Consider the following 19,580-nt stretch of genomic DNA (forward strand, 5'->3'; position numbering starts at 1 on the left):
TGAAACATTTTTGAAAACTACAAGTCTCATTCGTTCTAGTGGTGCAGAAATAATTTGAAAAATCGTTCGGGAAATCAGTTTACTCCCTGGGTACTTTCTTTAGATACATTCAACTATACGGGCCAAGCCCGGTATTTACGGGAAATCGCGGGTTTTCTTTTGTCGGCGATTAAACCTCTTTCATTAAGCGTCTCATTAAAAATGAAAACATTTTTGAAAACTACAAGTCTCATTCGTTCTAGTGGTGCAGAAAATAATTCAAAAAATCGTTCGGGAAATGAGTTTACTCACAAGGTACTTTCTTTGTATACTTTTGACTATACGGGCCGAGTCCGGGGTTAACGGGAAATGGCGGATTTTCGTTTGCTGGCGATTAAACTTCTTTTATTCAGCATCTCATTAAAAATGACAACATTTTTGAAAACTACAAGTCTCATGCGTTTTAGTGGTGAAAAGATAATTTAAAAAATCGTTTTGGAAATGAGTTTACTCCCTGGGTACTTTTTTGTATACATTCGACTATACGGGCCAAGCCCGGGATTTACGGGAAATCGCAGGTTTTCGTTAGCCGGCGATTAAACCACATTCATTAAGCGTCTTATCAAAAATGAAAACATTTCTGAAAACTACAAGTCTCATACGTCTTAGTGGTAAAAAAATAATTTTAAAAATCGTTCGGGAAATGAGTTTACTCCCTGGGTACTTTCTTTGTATACTTTTGACTATACGGGCCGAGTCCGGGATTTACAGGAAATCGCGGGTTTTCGTTTACCGGCGATTAAAACTATTTCATTAAGCGTCTCATTAAAAATGACAACATTTTTGAAAACTACAAGTCTCATGCGTTTTAGTGGTGAAAAGATAATTTAAAAAATCGTTTTGGAAATGAGTTTACTCCCTGGGTACTTTCTTTGTATACATTCGACTATACGGGCCAAGCCCGTGATTTACGGGAAATCGCGGGTTTTCATTTGCCGGCGATTAAACCCCTTTCATTAAGCCTCTCATCAAAAACGAAAACATTTTTGAAAACTGCAAGTCTCATGCGTTATAGTGGAGAGAAAATAATTCAAAAAATCGTTCGGGAAATGAGTTTACTCACAGGGTACTTTCTTTGTATACTTTTGACTATACGGGCCGAGTCCGGGGTTTACGGGAAATAGCGGGTTTTCGTTTGCTGGCGATTAAACTTCATTTATTCAGCGTCTCATCAAAAATGACAACATTTTTGAAAACTACAAGTCTCATGCGTTTTAGTGGTGAAAAGATAATTTAAAAAATCGTTTTGGAAATGAGTTTACTCCCTCGGTACTTTCTTTGTATACATTCGACTATACGGGCCAAGCCCGGGATTTACGGGAAATCGCGGGTTTTCGTTAGCCGGCGATTAAAACACATTCATTTAGCGTCTCATCAAAAATGAAAAAATTTCTGAAAACTACAAGTCTCATACGTTTTAGTGGTGAAAAAATAATTTTAAAAATCGTTCGGGAAATGAGTTTACTCCCTGGGTACTTTCTTTGTATACTTTTGACTATACGGGCCGAGTCCGGGATTTACAGGAAATCGCGGGTTTTCGTTTACCGGCGATTAAAACTCTTTCATTAAGCGTCTCATGAAAAATGAAACATTTTTGAAAACTACAAGTCTCATTCGTTCTAGTGGTGCAGAAATAATTTGAAAAAACGTTCGGGAAATCAGTTTACTCCCTGGGTACTTTCTTTAGATACATTCAACTATACGGGCCAAGCCCGGTATTTACGGGAAATCGCGGGTTTTCTTTTGTCGGCGATTAAACCTCTTTCATTAAGCGTCTCATTAAAAATGAAAACATTTTTGAAAACTACAAGTCTCATTCGTTCTAGTGGTGCAGAAAATAATTCAAAAAATCGTTCGGGAAATGAGTTTACTCACAGGGTACTTTCTTTGTATACTTTTGACTATACGGGCCGAGTCCGGGGTTTACAGGAAATGGCGGGTTTTCGTTTGCTGGCGATTAAACTTCTTTTATTCAGCGTCTCATTAAAAATGACAACATTTTTGAAAACTACAATTCTCATGCGTTTTAGTGGTGAAAAGATAATTTAAAAAATCGTTTTGGAAATGAGTTTACTCCCTGGTTACTTTTTTTGTATACATTCGACTATACGGGCCAAGCCCGGGATTTACGGGAAATCGCGGGTTTTTGTTAGCCGGCGATTAAACCACCTTCATTAAGCGTCTTATCAAAAATGAAAACATTTCTGAAAACTACAAGTCTCATACGTTTTAGTGGTAAAAAAATAAATTTAAAAATCGTTCGGGAAATGAGTTTACTCCCTGGGTACTTTCTTTGTATACTTTTGACTATACGGGCCGAGTCCGGGATTTACAGGAAATCGCGGGTTTTCGTTAGCCGGCGATTAAAACACATTCATTTAGCGTCTCATCAAAAATGAAAAAATTTCTGAAAACTACAAGTCTCATACGTTTTAGTGGTGAAAAAATAATTTTAAAAATCGTTCGGGAAATGAGTTTACTCCCTGGGTACTTTCTTTGTATACATTGGACTATACGGGCCGAGTCCGGGATTTACAGGAAATCGCGGGTTTTCGTTTACCGGCGATTAAAACTCTTTCATTAAGCGTCTCATGAAAAATGAAACATTTTTGAAAACTACAAGTCTCATTCGTTCTAGTGGTGCAGAAATAATTTGAAAAAACGTTCGGGAAATCAGTTTACTCCCTGGGTACTTTCTTTAGATACATTCAACTATACGGGCCAAGCCCGGTATTTACGGGAAATCGCGGGTTTTCTTTTGTCGGCGATTAAACCTCTTTCATTAAGCGTCTCATTAAAAATGAAAACATTTTTGAAAACTACAAGTCTCATTCGTTCTAGTGGTGCAGAAAATAATTCAAAAAATCGTTCGGGAAATGAGTTTACTCACAGGGTACTTTCTTTGTATACTTTTGACTATACGGGCCGAGTCCGGGGTTTACAGGAAATGGCGGGTTTTCGTTTGCTGGCGATTAAACTTCTTTTATTCAGCGTCTCATTAAAAATGACAACATTTTTGAAAACTACAATTCTCATGCGTTTTAGTGGTGAAAAGATAATTTAAAAAATCGTTTTGGAAATGAGTTTACTCCCTGGTTACTTTTTTTGTATACATTCGACTATACGGGCCAAGCCCGGGATTTACGGGAAATCGCGGGTTTTTGTTAGCCGGCGATTAAACCACCTTCATTAAGCGTCTTATCAAAAATGAAAACATTTCTGAAAACTACAAGTCTCATACGTTTTAGTGGTAAAAAAATAAATTTAAAAATCGTTCGGGAAATGAGTTTACTCCCTGGGTACTTTCTTTGTATACTTTTGACTATACGGGCCGAGTCCGGGATTTACAGGAAATCGCGGGTTTTCGTTTACCGGCGATTAAAACTATTTCATTAAGCGTCTCATTAAAAATGACAACATTTTTGAAAACTACAAGTCTTATGCGTTTTAGTGGTGAAAAGATAATTTAAAAAATCGTTTTGGAAATGAGTTTACTCCCTGGGTACTTTCTTTGTATACATTCGACTATACGGGCCAAGCCCGGGATTTACGGGAAATCGCGGGTTTTCGTTAGCCGGCGATTAAACCACATTCATTAAGCGTCTCAACAAAAATGAAAACATTTCTGAAAACTACAAGTCTCATACGTTTTAGTGGTGAAAAATGAATTTTAAAAATCGTTCGGGAAATGAGTTTACTCCCTGGGTACTTTCTTTGTATACTTTTGACTATACGGGCCGAGTCCGGGATTTACAGGAAATCGCGGGTTTTCGTTTGCCGGCGATTAAAACTCTTTCATTAAGCGTCTCTTTAAAAATGAAACATTTTTAAAAACTACAAGTCTCATTCGTTCTAGTGGTGCAGAAATAATTTGAAAAATCGTTCGGTAAATCAGTTTACTCCCTGGGTACTTTCTTTAGATACATTCAACTATACGGGCCAAGCCCGGGATTTACGGGAAATCGCGGGTTTTCGTTTGCCGGCAATTAAACTTCTTTTATTCAGCGTCTCATCAAAAATGAAAACACTTTTGAAAACTGCAAGTCTCATGCATTTTATTGGTGACAAAATAATTTAAAAAATCGTTTGGGAAATGAGTTTACTCCCTGGGTACTTTCTTTGTATACTTTTGACAATACGGGTCAAGCCCGGGATTTACGGGCAATCGTGGGTTTTCGTTTGCCGGCGATTAAACTTCTTTTATTCAGCGTCTCATCAAAAATGAAAACATTTTTGTAAACTACAAGTCTCATGCGTTTTAGTGGTGAAAAAATAATTCAAAAAATCGTTCGGGAAATGAGTTTACTCCCTGGGTACTTTCTTTGTATACATTCGACTATACGAGCCAAGCCCGGTATTTACGGGAAATCGCGGGTTTTCTTTTGTCGGCGATTAAACCTCTTTCATTAAGCGTCTCATTAAAAATGAAAACATTTTTGAAAACTACAAGTCTCATTCGTTCTAGTGGTGCAGAAAATAATTCAAAAAATCGTTCGGGAAATGAGTTTACTCACAGGGTACTTTCTTTGTATACTTTTGACTATACGGGCCGAGTTCGGGGTTTACGGGAAATGGCGGGTTTTCGTTTGCTGGCGATTAAACTTCTTTTATTCAGCGTCTCATTAAAAATGACAACATTTTTGAAAACTACAAGTCTCATGCGTTTTAGTGGTGAAAAGATAATTTAAAAAATCGTTTTGGAAATGAGTTTACTCCCTGGGTACTTTCTTTGTATACATTCGACTATACGGGCCAAGCCCGGGATTTACGGGAAATCGCGGGTTTTCGTTAGCCGGCGATTAAACCACATTCATTAAGCGTCTCAACAAAAATGAAAACATTTCTGAAAACTACAAGTCTCATACGTTTTAGTGGTGAAAAATGAATTTTAAAAATCGTTCGGGAAATGAGTTTACTCCCTGGGTACTTTCTTTGTATACTTTTGACTATACGGGCCGAGTCCGGGATTTACGGGAAATCGCGGGTTTTCTTTTGTCGGCGATTAAACCTCTTTCATTAAGCGTCTCATTAAAAATGAAATTATTTTAGAAAACTACAAGTCTCATTCGTTATGGTGGTGCAGAAATAATTTGAAAAATCGTTCGGGAAATCAGTTTACTCCCTGGGTACTTTCTTTAGATACATTCAACTATACGGGCCAAGCCCGGGATTTACGGGAAATCGCGGGTTTTCGTTTGCCGGCGATTAAACTTCTTTTATTCAGCGTCTCATCAAAAATGAAAACACTTTTGAAAACTACAAGTCTCATGCGTTTTTGTGCTGACAAAATAATTTAAAAATTCGTTTGGGAAATGAGTTTACTCCCTGGGTACTTTCTTTGTATACTTTTGACAATACGGGTCAAGCCCGGGATTTACGGGAAATCGTGGGTTTTCGTTTGCCGGCGATTAAACTTCTTTTATACAGTGTCTCATCAAAAATGAAAACATTTTTGTAAACTACAAGTGTCATGCGTTTTAGTAGTGAAAAAATAATTCAAAAAATCGTTCGGGAAATGAGTTTACTCCCTGGGTACTTTCTTTGTATACATTCGACTATACGAGCCAAGCCCGGGATATACGGGAAATCGCGGGTTTTCTTTTGTCGGCGATTAAACTTCTTTTATTCAGCGTCTCATCAAAAATTAAAACACTTTTGAAAACTACAAGTCTCATGCGTTTTAGTGGTGACAAAATAATTTAAAAAATCGTTTGGGAAATGAGTTTACTCCCTGGGTGCTTTCTTTGTATACTTTTGACAATACGGGACAAGCCTGGGATTTACGGGAAATCGTTGGTTTTCGTTTGCCGGCGATTAAACTTCTTTTATTCAGCGTCTCATCAAAAATGAAAACATTTTTGAAAACTACAAGTCTCATGCGTTTTAGTGGTGACAAAATAATTTAAAAAATCGTTTTGGAAATGAGTTTACTCCCTGGTTACTTTTTTTGTATACATTCGACTATACGGGCCAAGCCCGGGATTTACGGGAAATCGCGGGTTTTTGTTAGCCGGCGATTAAACCACATTCATTAAGCGTCTTATCAAAAATGAAAACATTTCTAAAAACTACAAGTCTCATACGTTTTAGTGGTAAAAAAATAAATTTAAAAATCGTTCGGGAAATGAGTTTACTCCCTGGGTACTTTCTTTGTATACTTTTGACTATACGGGCCGAGTCCGGGATTTACAGGAAATCGCGGGTTTTCGTTTACCGGCGATTAAAACTATTTCATTAAGCGTCTCATTAAAAATGACAACATTTTTGAAAACTACAAGTCTCATACGTTTTAGTGGTGAAAAATGAATTTTAAAAATCGTTCGGGAAATGAGTTTACTCCCTGGGTACTTTCTTTGTATACTTTTGACTATACGGGCCGAGTCCGGGATTTACAGGAAATCGCGGGTTTTCGTTTGCCGGCGATTAAAACTCTTTCATTAAGCGTCTCTTTAAAAATGAAACATTTTTAAAAACTACAAGTCTCATTCGTTCTAGTGGTGCAGAAATAATTTGAAAAATCGTTCGGTAAATCAGTTTACTCCCTGGGTACTTTCTTTAGATACATTCAACTATACGGGCCAAGCCCGGGATTTACGGGAAATCGCCGGTTTTCGTTTGCCGGCAATTAAACTTCTTTTATTCAGCGTCTCATCAAAAATGAAAACACTTTTGAAAACTACAAGTCTCATGCGTTTTTGTGCTGACAAAATAATTTAAAAATTCGTTTGGGAAATGAGTTTACTCCCTAGGTACTTTCTTTGTATACTTTTGACAATACGGGTCAAGCCCGGGATTTACGGGAAATCGTGGGTTTTCGTTTGCCGGCGATTAAACTTCTTTTATACAGTGTCTCATCAAAAATGAAAACATTTTTGTAAACTACAAGTGTCATGCGTTTTAGTAGTGAAAAAATAATTCAAAAAATCGTTCGGGAAATGAGTTTACTCCCTGGGTACTTTCTTTGTATACATTCGACTATACGAGCCAAGCCCGGGATATACGGGAAATCGCGGGTTTTCTTTTGTCGGCGATTAAACTTCTTTTATTCAGCGTCTCATCAAAAATTAAAACACTTTTGAAAACTACAAGTCTCATGCGTTTTAGTGGTGACAAAATAATTTAAAAAATCGTTTGGGAAATGAGTTTACTCCCTGGGTGCTTTCTTTGTATACTTTTGACAATACGGGACAAGCCTGGGATTTACGGGAAATCGTTGGTTTTCGTTTGCCGGCGATTAAACTTCTTTTATTCAGCGTCTCATTAAAAATGAAAACATTTTTGAAAACTACAAGTCTCATGCGTTTTAGTGGTGACAAAATAATTTAAAAAATCGTTTTGGAAATGAGTTTACTCCCTGGTTACTTTTTTTGTATACATTCGACTATACGGGCCAAGCCCAGGATTTACGGGAAATCGCGGGTTTTTGTTAGCCGGCGATTAAACCACATTCATTAAGCGTCTTATCAAAAATGAAAACATTTCTAAAAACTACAAGTCTCATACGTTTTAGTGGTAAAAAAATAAATTTAAAAATCGTTCGGGAAATGAGTTTACTCCCTGGGTACTTTCTTTGTATACTTTTGACTATACGGGCCGAGTCCGGGATTTACAGGAAATCGCGGGTTTTCGTTTACAGGCGATTAAAACTATTTCATTAAGCGTCTCTTTAAAAATGAAACATTTTTAAAAACTACAAGTCTCATTCGTTCTAGTGGTGCAGAAATAATTTGAAAAATCGTTCGGTAAATCAGTTTACTCCCTGGGTACTTTCTTTAGATACATTCAACTATACGGGCCAAGCCCGGGATTTACGGGAAATCGCCGGTTTTCGTTTGCCGGCAATTAAACTTCTTTTATTCAGCGTCTCATCAAAAATGAAAACACTTTTGAAAACTGCAAGTCTCATGCGTTTTATTGGTGACAAAATAATTTAAAAAATCGTTTGGGAAATGAGTTTACTCCCTGGGTACATTCTTTGTATACTTTTGACAATACGGGTCAAGCCCGGGATTTACGGGCAATCGTGGGTTTTCGTTTGCCGGCGATTAAACTTCTTTTATTCAGCGTCTCATCAAAAATGAAAACATTTTTGTAAACTACAAGTCTCATGCGTTTTAGTGGTGAAAAAATAATTCAAAAAATCGTTCGGGAAATGAGTTTACTCCCTGGGTACTTTCTTTGTATACATTCGACTATACGAGCCAAGCCCGGTATTTACGGGAAATCGCGGGTTTTCTTTTGTCGGCGATTAAACCTCTTTCATTAAGCGTCTCATTAAAAATGAAAACATTTTTGAAAACTACAAGTCTCATTCGTTCTAGTGGTGCAGAAAATAATTCAAAAAATCGTTCGGGAAATGAGTTTACTCACAGGGTACTTTCTTTGTATACTTTTGACTATACGGGCCGAGTTCGGGGTTTACGGGAAATGGCGGGTTTTCGTTTGCTGGCGATTAAACTTCTTTTATTCAGCGTCTCATTAAAAATGACAACATTTTTGAAAACTACAAGTCTCATGCGTTTTAGTGGTGAAAAGATAATTTAAAAAATCGTTTTGGAAATGAGTTTACTCCCTGGTTACTTTTTTTGTATACATTCGACTATACGGGCCAAGCCCGGGATTTACGGGAAATCGCGGGTTTTCGTTAGCCGGCGATTAAACCACATTCATTAAGCGTCTTATCAAAAATGAAAACATTTCTGAAAACTACAAGTCTCATACGTTTTAGTGGTAAAAAAATAAATTTAAAAATCGTTCGGGAAATGAGTTTACTCCCTGGGTACTTTCTTTGTATACTTTTGACTATACGGGCCGAGTCCGGGATTTACAGGAAATCGCGGGTTTTCGTTTACCGGCGATTAAAACTATTTCATTAAGCGTCTCATTAAAAATGACAACATTTTTGAAAACTACAAGTCTCATGCGTTTTAGTGGTGAAAAGATAATTTAAAAAATCGTTTTGGAAATGAGTTTACTCCCTGGGTACTTTCTTTGTATACATTCGACTATACGGGCCAAGCCCGGGATTTACGGGAAATCGCGGGTTTTCGTTAGCCGGCGATTAAACCACATTCATTAAGCGTCTCAACAAAAATGAAATCATTTCTGAAAACTACAAGTCTCATACGTTTTAGTGGTGAAAAATGAATTTTAAAAATCGTTCGGGAAATGAGTTTACTCCCTGGGTACTTTCTTTGTATACTTTTGACTATACGGGCCGAGTCCGGGATTTACAGGAAATCGCGGGTTTTCGTTTGCCGGCGATTAAAACTCTTTCATTAAGCGTCTCTTTAAAAATGAAACATTTTTAAAAACTACAAGTCTCATTCGTTCTAGTGGTGCAGAAATAATTTGAAAAATCGTTCGGTAAATCAGTTTACTCCCTGGGTAATTTCTTTAGATACATTCAAGTATACGGGCCAAGCCCGGGATTTACGGGAAATCGCGGGTTTTCGTTTGCCGGCAATTAAACTTCTTTTATTTAGCGTCTCATCAAAAATGAAAACACTTTTGAAAACTGCAAGTCTCATGCGTTTTATTGGTGACAAAATAATTTAAAAAATCGTTTGGGAAATGAGTTTACTCCCTGAGTACTTTCTTCGTATACTTTTGACAATACGGGTCAAGCCCGGGATTTACGGGCAATCGTGGGTTTTCGTTTGCCGGCGATTAAACTTCTTTTATTCACCGTCTCATCAAAAATGAAAACATTTTTGTTAACTACAAGTCTCATGCGTTTTAGTGGTGAAAAAATAATTCAAAAAATCGTTCGAGAAATGAGTTTACTCCCTGGGTACTTTCTTTGTATACATTCGACTATACGAGCCAAGCCCGGGATATACGGGAAATCGCGGGTTTTCTTTTGTCGGCGATTAAACCTCTTTCATTAAGCGTCTCATTAAAAATGAAAACATTTTAGAAAACTACAAGTCTCATTCGTTATGGTGGTGCAGAAATAATTTGAAAAATCGTTCGGGAAATCAGTTTACTCCCTGGGTACTTTCTTTAGATACATTCAACTATACGGGCCAAGCCCGGGATTTACGGGAAATCGCGGGTTTTCGTTTGCCGGCGATTAAACTTCTTTTATTCAGCGTCTCATCAAAAATGAAAACACTTTTGAAAACTACAAGTCTCATGCGTTTTTGTGCTGACAAAATAATTTAAAAAGTCGTTTGGGAAATGAGTTTACTCCCTGGGTACTTTCTTTGTATACTTTTGACAATACGGGTCAAGCCCGGGATTTACGGGAAATCGTGGGTTTTCGTTTGCCGGCGATTAAACTTCTTTTATACAGTGTCTCATCAAAAATGAAAACATTTTTGTAAACTACAAGTGTCATGTGTTTTAGTAGTGAAAAAATAATTCAAAAAATCGTTCGGGAAATGAGTTTACTCCCTGGGTACTTTCTTTGTATACATTCGACTATACGAGCCAAGCCCGGGATATACGGGAAATCGCGGGTTTTCTTTTGTCGGCGATTAAACTTCTTTTATTCAGCGTCTCATCAAAAATGAAAACATTTTTGAAAACTACAAGTCTTATGCGTTTCAGTGGTGAAAAAATAATTTAAAAAATCGTTCTGGAAATGAGTTTACTCACAGGGTACTTTCTTTGTATACATTCGACTATACGGGCCAAGCCCGTGATTTACGGGAAATCGTTGGTTTTCGTTTGCCGGCGATTAAACTTCTTTTATTCAGCGTCTCATCAAAAATGAAAACACTTTTGAAAACTACAAGTCTCATGCGTTTTTGTGCTGACAAAATAATTTAAAAAGTCGTTTGGGAAATGAGTTTACTCCCTGGGTACTTTCTTTGTATACTTTTGACAATACGGGTCAAGCCAGGGATTTACGGGAAATCGTGGGTTTTCGTTTGCCGGCGATTAAACTTCTTTTATACAGTGTCTCATCAAAAATGAAAACATTTTTGTAAACTACAAGTGTCATGCGTTTTAGTAGTGAAAAAATAATTCAAAAAATCGTTCGGGAAATGAGTTTACTCCCTGGGTACTTTCTTTGTATACATTCGACTATACGAGCCAAGCCCGGGATATACGGGAAATCGCGGGTTTTCTTTTGTCGGCGATTAAACTTCTTTTATTCAGCGTCTCATCAAAAATGAAAACATTTTTGAAAACTACAAGTCTTATGCGTTTCAGTGGTGAAAAAATAATTTAAAAAATCGTTCTGGAAATGAGTTTACTCACAGGGTACTTTCTTTGTATACATTCGACTATACGGGCCAAGCCCGTGATTTACGGGAAATCGTTGGTTTTCGTTTGCCGGCGATTAAACTTCTTTTATTCAGCGTCTCATCAAAAATGAAAACATTTTTGAAAACTGCAAGTCTTATGCGTTTCAGTGGTGAAAAAATAATTTAAAAAATCGTTCTGGAAATGAGTTTACTCACAGGGTACTTTCTTTGTATACATTCGACTATACGGGCCAAGCCCGTGATTTACGGGAAATTGCGGGTTTTCATTTGCCGGCGATTAAACCCCTTTCATTAAGCGTCTCATCAAAAATGAAAACATTTTTGAAAACTACAAGTCTCATCCGTTTTAGTGAAGAGAAAATAATTCAAAAAATCGTTCGAGAAATGAGTTTACTCCCTGAGTACTTTCTATGTATACATTCGACTATAGGAGCCAAGCCCGGGATTTACGGGAAATCGCGGGTTTTCGTTTGTTGGCGATTAAACCTCTTTCATTAAGTGTCTCATTAAAAATGAAAACATTTTTGAAAAGTACAAGTCTTATGCGTTTTAGTGGTGAAAAAATAATTTAAAAAATCGTTCTGGAAATGAGTTTACTCACAGGGTACTTTCTTTGTATACATTCGACTATACGGGCCAAGCCCGTGATTTACGGGAAATCGCGGGTTTTCATTTGCCGGCGATTAAACCCCTTTCATTAAGCGTCTCATCAAAAATGAAAACATTTTTGAAAACTGCAAGTCTCATGCGTTATAGTGGAGAGAAAATAATTCAAAAAATCGTTCGGGAAATGAGTTTACTCACAGGGTACTTTCTTTGTATACTTTTGACTATACGGGCCGAGTCCGGGGTTTACGGGAAATGGCGGGTTTTCGTTTGCTGGCGATTAAACTTCTTTTATTCAGCGTCTCATCAAAAATGACAACATTTTTGAAAACTACAAGTCTCATGCGTTTTAGTGGTGAAAAGATAATTTAAAAAATCGTTTTGGAAATGAGTTTACTCCCTGGGTACTTTCTTTGTATACATTCGACTATACGGGCCAAGCCCGGGATTTACGGGAAATCGCGGGTTTTCGTTAGCCGGCGATTAAACCACATTCATTAAGCGTCTCATCAAAAATGAAAACATTTCTGAAAACTACAAGTCTCATACGTTTTAGTGGTGAAAAATTAATTTTAAAAATCGTTCGGGAAATGAGTTTACTCCCTGGGTACTTTCTTTGTAGACTTTTGACTATACGAGCCGAGTCGGGGATTTACGGGAAATCGCGGGATTTCGTTTGCCGGCGATTAAACTTCTTTTATTCAGCGTCTCATCAAAAATGAAAACACTTTTGAAAACTACAAGTCTCGTGCGTTTTAGTGGTGACAAAACAATTTAAAAAATCGTTTGGGAAATGAGTTTACTCCCTGGGTGCTTTCTTTGTATACTTTTGACAATACGGGCCAAGCCCGTGATTTACGGGAAATCGTTGGTTTTTGTTTGCCGGCGATTAAACTTCTTTTATTCAGCGTCTCATCAAAAATGAAAACATTTTTGAAAACTACAAGTCTTATGCGTTTCAGTGGTGAAAAAATAATTTAAAAAATCGTTCTGGAAATGAGTTTACTCACATGGTACTTTCTTTGTATACATTCGACTATACGGGCCAAGCCCGTGATTTACGGGAAATTGCGGGTTTTCATTTGCCGGCGATTAAACCCCTTTCATTAAGCGTCTCATCAAAAATGAAAACATTTTTGAAAACTACAAGTCTCATGCGTTTTAGTGGAGAGAAAATAATTCAAAAAATCGTTCGAGAAATGAGTTTACTTCCTGGGTACTTTCTATGTATACATTCGACTATACGAGCCAAGCCCGGGATTTACGGGAAATCGCGGGTTTTCGTTTGTTGGCGATTAAACCTCTTTCATTAAGTGTCTCATCAAAAATGAAAACATTTTTGAAAACTGCAAGTCTCATACGTTTTAGTGGTGAAAAAATATTTTTAAAAATCGTTCGGGAAATGAGTTTACTCCCTGGGTACTTTCTTTGTATACTTTTGGCTATACGAGCCGAGTCGGGGATTTACAGGAAATCGCGGGTTTTCGTTTACCGGCGATTAAAACTCTTTCATTAGGCGTCACATTAAAAATGACAACATTTTTGAAAACTACAAGTCTCATGCGTTTTTGTGGTGAAAAGATAATTTAAAAAATCGTTTTGGAAATGAGTTTACTCCCTGGGTACTTTCTTTGTATACAATCGACTATACGGGCCAAGCGTTTTCGTTAGCCGGCGATTAAACCACATTCATTAAGCGTCTCATCAAAAATGAAAACATTTTTGAAAACTACAAGTCTTATGCGTTTCAGTGGTGAAAAAATAATTTAAAAAATCGTTCTGGAAATGAGTTTACTCACAGGGTACTTTCTTTGTATACATTCGACTATACGGGCCAAGCCCGTGATTTACGGGAAATTGCGGGTTTTCATTTGCCGGCGATTAAACCCCTTTCATTAAGCGTCTCATCAAAAATGAAAACATTTTTGAAAACTACAAGTCTCATGCGTTTTAGTGGAGAGAAAATAATTCAAAAAATCGTTCGAGAAATGAGTTTACTTTCTGGGTACTTTCTATGTATACATTCGACTATACGAGCCAAGCCCGGGATTTACGGGAAATCGCGGGTTTTCGTTTGTTGGCGATTAAACCTCTTTCATTAAGTGTCTCATCAAAAATGAAAACATTTTTGAAAACTGCAAGTCTCATGCGTTATAGTGGAGAGAAAATAATTCAAAAAATCGTTCGGGAAATGAGTTTACTCACAGGGTACTTTCTTTGTATACTTTTGACTATACGGGCCGAGTCCGGGGTTTACGGGAAATGGCGGGTTTTCGTTTGCTGGCGATTAAACTTCTTTTATTCAGCGTCTCATCAAAAATGACAACATTTTTGAAAACTACAAGTCTCATGCGTTTTAGTGGTGAAAAGATAATTTAAAAAATCGTTTTGGAAATGAGTTTACTCCCTGGGTACTTTCTTTGTATACATTCGACTATACGGGCCAAGCCCGGGATTTACGGGAAATCGCGGGTTTTCGTTAGCCGGCGATTAAACCACATTCATTAAGCGTCTCATCAAAAATGAAAACATTTCTGAAAACTACAAGTCTCATACGTTTTAGTGGTGAAAAAATAATTTTAAAAATCGTTCGGGAAATGAGTTTACTCCCTGGGTACTTTCTTTGTATACTTTTGACTATACGAGCCGAGTCGGGGATTTACAGGAAATCGCGGGTTTTCGTTTACCGGCGATTAAAACTCTTTCATTAAGCGTCACATTAAAAATGACAACATTTTTGAAAACTACAAGTCTCATGCGTTTTAGTGGTGAAAAGATAATTTAAAAAATCGTTTTGGAAATGAGTTTACTCCCTGGGTACTTTCTTTGTATACATTCGACTATACGGGCCAAGCCTTTTCGTTAGCCGGCGATTAAACCACATTCATTTAGCGTCTCATCAAAAATGAAAACATTTCTGAAAACTACAAGTCTCATACGTTTTAGTGGTGAAAAAATAATTTTGAAAATCGTTCGGGAAATGAGTTTACTCCCTGAGTACTTTCTTTGTATACTTTTGACTATACGGGCCGAGTCCGGCATTTACATGAAATCGCGGGTTTTCGTTTGCCGGCGATTAAAACTCTTTCATTAAGCGTCTCATCAAAAATGAAAACATTTCTGAAAACTACAAGTCTCATACGTTTTAGTGGTGAAAAAATAATTTTAAAAATCGTTCGGGAAATGAGTTTACTCCCTGGGTACTTTCTTTGTATACTTTTGACTATACGGGCCAAGCCCGGGATTTACGGGAAATCGCGGGTTTTCGTTTGCCGGCAATTAAACTTCTTTTATTCAGCGTCTCATCAAAAATGAAAACACTTTTGAAAACTACAAGTCTCATGCGTTTTAGTGGTGACAAAATAATTTAAAAAATCGTTTGGGAAATGAGTTTACTCCCTGGGTACTTTCTTTGTATACTTTTGACAATACGGGTCAAGCCCGGGATTTACGGGAAATCGTGGGTTTTCGTTTGCCGGCGATTAAACTTCTTTTATTCAGCGTCTCATCAAAAATAAAAACGTTTTTGTAAACTACAAGTCTCATGCGTTTTAGTGGTGAAAAGATAATTTAAAAAATCGTTTTGGAAATGAGTTTACTCCCTGGGTACTTTCTTTGTATACATTCGACTATACGGGCCAAGCGTTTTCGTTAGCCGGCGATTAAACCACATTCATTAAGCGTCTCATCAAAAATGAAAACATTTCTGAAAACTACAAGTCTCATACGTTTTAGTGGTGAAAAAATAATTTTGAAAATCGTTCGGGAAATGAGTTTACTCCCTGAGTACTTTCTTTGTATACTTTTGACTATACGGGCCGAGTCCGGCATTTACAGGAAATCGCGGGTTTTCGTTTGCCGGCGATTAAAACTCTTTCATTAAGCGTCTCATTAAAAATGAAACATTTTTGAAAACTACAAGTCTCATTCGTTCTAGTGGTGCAGAAATAATTTGAAAAATCGTTCGGAAAATCAGTTTACTCCCTGGGTACTTTCTTTAGATACATTCAACTATACGGGCCAAGCCCGGGATTTACGGGAAATCGCGGGTTTTCGTTTGCCGGCAATTAAACTTCTTTTATTCAGCGTCTCATCAAAAATGAAAACACTTTTGAAAACTACAAGTCTCATGCGTTTTAGTGGTGACAAAATAATTTAAAAAATCGTTTGGGAAATGAGTTTACTCCCTGGGTACTTTCTTTGTATACTTTTGACAATACGGGTCAAGCCCGGGATTTACGGGAAATCGTGGGTTTTCGTTTGCCGGCGATTAAACTTCTTTTATTCAGCGTCTCATCAAAAATGAAAACTTTTTTGTAAACTACAAGTCTCATGCGTTTTAGTGGTGAAAAAATAATTCAAAAAATCGTTCGGGAAATGAGTTTACTCCCTGGGTACTTTCTATGTATACATTCGACTATACGGGCCAAGCCCGGGATTTACGGGAAATCGCGGGTTTTCGTTAGCCGGCGATTAAACCACATTCATTAAGCGTCTCATCAAAAATGAAAACATTTCTGAAAACTACAAGTCTCATGCGTTTTAGTGGTGAAAAAATAATTTTAAAAATCGTTCAGGATATGAGTTTACTCCCTGGGTACTTTCTTTGTATACTTTTGACTATACGGGCCGAGTCCGGGATTTACAGGAAATCGCGGGTTTTCGTTTACCGGCGATTACAACTATTTCATTAAGCGTCTCATTAAAAATGACAACATTTTTGAAAACTACAAGTCTCATGCGTTTTAGTGGTGAAAAGATAATTTAAAAAATCGTTTTGGAAATGAGTTTACTCCCTGGGTATCTTCTTTGTATACATTCGACTATACGGGCCAAGCCCGGGATTTACGGGAAATCGCGGGTTTTCGTTAGCCGGCGATTAAACCACATTCATTAAGCGTCTCATCAAAAATGAAAACATTTCTGAAAACTACAAGTCTCATACGTTTTAGTGGTGAAAAAATAATTTTAAAAATCGTTCGGGAAATGAGTTTACTCCCTGGGTACTTTCTTTGTATACTTTTGACTATACGGGCCGAGTCCGGGATTTACAGGAAATCGCGGGTTTTCGTTTGCCGGCGATTAAAACTCTTTCATTAAGCGTCTCATTAAAAATGAAACATTTTTAAAAACTACAAGTCTCATTCGTTCTAGTGGTGCAGAAATAATTTAAAAAATCGTTCGGGAAATCAGTTTACTCCCTGGGTACTTTCTTTAGATACATTCAACTATACGGGCCAAGCCCGGGATATACGGGAAATCGCGGGTTTTCGTTTGCTGGCGATTAAACTTCTTTTATTCAGCGTCTCATCAAAAATGACAGCATTGTTGAAAACTACAAGTCTCATGCGTTTTAGTGGTGAAAAAATAATTTTAAAAATCGTTCAGGATATGAGTTTACTCCCTGGGTACTTTCTTTGTATACTTTTGACTATACGGGCCGAGTCCGGGGTTTACAGGAAATCGCGGGTTTTCGTTTGCCGGCAATCAAACTTCTTTTATTTACCGTCTCATCAAAAATGAAAACATTTTTAAAAACTACAAGTCTCATGGGCTTTAGTGGTGAAATAATAATTTAAAAAATCGTTCGGGAAATGAGTTTACTCCCTGGGTACTTTCTTTGTATACTTTTGACTATACGGGCCGAGTCCGGGGTTTACGGGAAATGGCGGGTTTTCGTTTGCTGGCGATTAAACTACTTTTATTCAGCGTCTCATCAAAAATGACAACATTTTTGAAAACTAGAAGTCTCATGCGTTTTAGTGGTGAAAAGATAATTTAAAAAATCGTTTTGGAAATGAGTTTACTCCCTGGGTACTTTCTTTGTATACATTCGACTATACGGGCCAAGCCCGGGATTTACGGGAAATCGCGGGTTTTCGTTAGCCGGTGATTAAAACTCTTTCATTAAGCGTCTCATTAAAAATGAAACATTTTTGAAAACTACAAGTCTCATTCGTTCTAGTGGTGCAGAAATAATTTGAAAAATCGTTTGGGAAATGAGTTTACTCACAGGGTACTTTCTTTGTATACTTTTGACTATACGGGCCGAGTCCGGGGTTTACAGGAAATCGCAGGTTTTCGTTTGCTGGCGATTAAACTTCTTTTATTCAGCGTCTCATCAAAAATGAAAACATTTTTAAAAACTACAAGTCTCATGGGCTTTAGTGGTGAAATAATAATTTAAAAAATCGTTCGGGAAATGAGTTTACTCCCTGGGTACTTTCTTTGTATACTTTTGACTATACGGGCCGAGTCCGGGGTTTACGGGAAATGGCGGGTTTTCGTTTGCTGGCGATTAAACTTCTTTTATTCAGCGTCTCATCAAAAATGACAACATTTTTGAAAACTAGAAGTCTCATGCGTTTTAGTGGTGAAAAGATAATTTAAAAAATCGTTTTGGAAATGAGTTTACTCCCTGGGTACTTTCTTTGTATACATTCGACTATACGGGCCAAGCCCGGGATTTACGGGAAATCGCGGGTTTTCGTTAGCCGGTGATTAAAACTCTTTCATTAAGCGTCTCATTAAAAATGAAACATTTTTGAAAACTACAAGTCTCATTCGTTCTAGTGGTGCAGAAATAATTTGAAAAATCGTTTGGGAAATGAGTTTACTCACAGGGTACTTTCTTTGTATACTTTTGACTATACGGGCCGAGTCCGGGATATACGGGAAATCGCGGGTTTTCGTTTGCTGGCGATTAAACTTCTTTTATTCAGCGTCTCATCAAAAATGACAGCATTGTTGAAAACTACAAGTCTCATGCGTTTTAGTGGTGAAAAAATAATTTTAAAAATCGTTCAGGATATGAGTTTACTCCCTGGGTACTTTCTTTGTATACTTTTGACTATACGGGCCGAGTCCGGGGTTTACGGGAAATGGCGGGTTTTCGTTTGCTGGCGATTAAACTACTTTTATTCAGCGTGTCATCAAAAATGACAACATTTTTGAAAACTAGAAGTCTCATGCGTTTTAGTGGTGAAAAGATAATTTAAAAAATCGTTTTGGAAATGAGTTTACTCCCTGGGTAATTTCTTTGTATACATTCGACTATACGGGCCAAGCCCGGGATTTACGGGAAATCGCGGGTTTTCGTTAGCCGGTGATTAAAACTCTTTCATTAAGCGTCTCATTAAAAATGAAACATTTTTGAAAACTACAAGTCTCATTCGTTCTAGTGGTGCAGAAATAATTTGAAAAATCGTTTGGGAAATGAGTTTACTCACAGGGTACTTTCTTTGTATACTTTTGACTATACGGGCCGAGTCCGGGGTTTACAGGAAATCGCAGGTTTTAGTTTGCTGGCGATTAAACTTCTTTTATTCAGCGTCTCATCAAAAATGAAAACATTTTTAAAAACTACAAGTCTCATGGGCTTTAGTGGTGAAATAATAATTTAAAAAATCGTTCGGGAAATGAGTTTACTCCCTGGGTACTTTCTTTGTATACTTTTGACTATACGGGCCGAGTCCGGGGTTTACGGGAAATGGCGGGTTTTCGTTTGCTGGCGATTAAACTTCTTTTATTCAGCGTCTCATCAAAAATGACAACATTTTTGAAAACTAGAAGTCTCATGCGTTTTAGTGGTGAAAAGATAATTTAAAAAATCGTTTTGGAAATGAGTTTACTCCCTGGGTACTTTCTTTGTATACATTCGACTATACGGGCCAAGCCCGGGATTTACGGGAAATCGCGGGTTTTCGTTAGCCGGTG

Source organism: Hydractinia symbiolongicarpus, chromosome 1 (assembly GCF_029227915.1).
Source record: "Hydractinia symbiolongicarpus strain clone_291-10 chromosome 1, HSymV2.1, whole genome shotgun sequence".
In the NCBI taxonomy this organism is placed as follows: domain Eukaryota; kingdom Metazoa; phylum Cnidaria; class Hydrozoa; order Anthoathecata; family Hydractiniidae; genus Hydractinia; species Hydractinia symbiolongicarpus.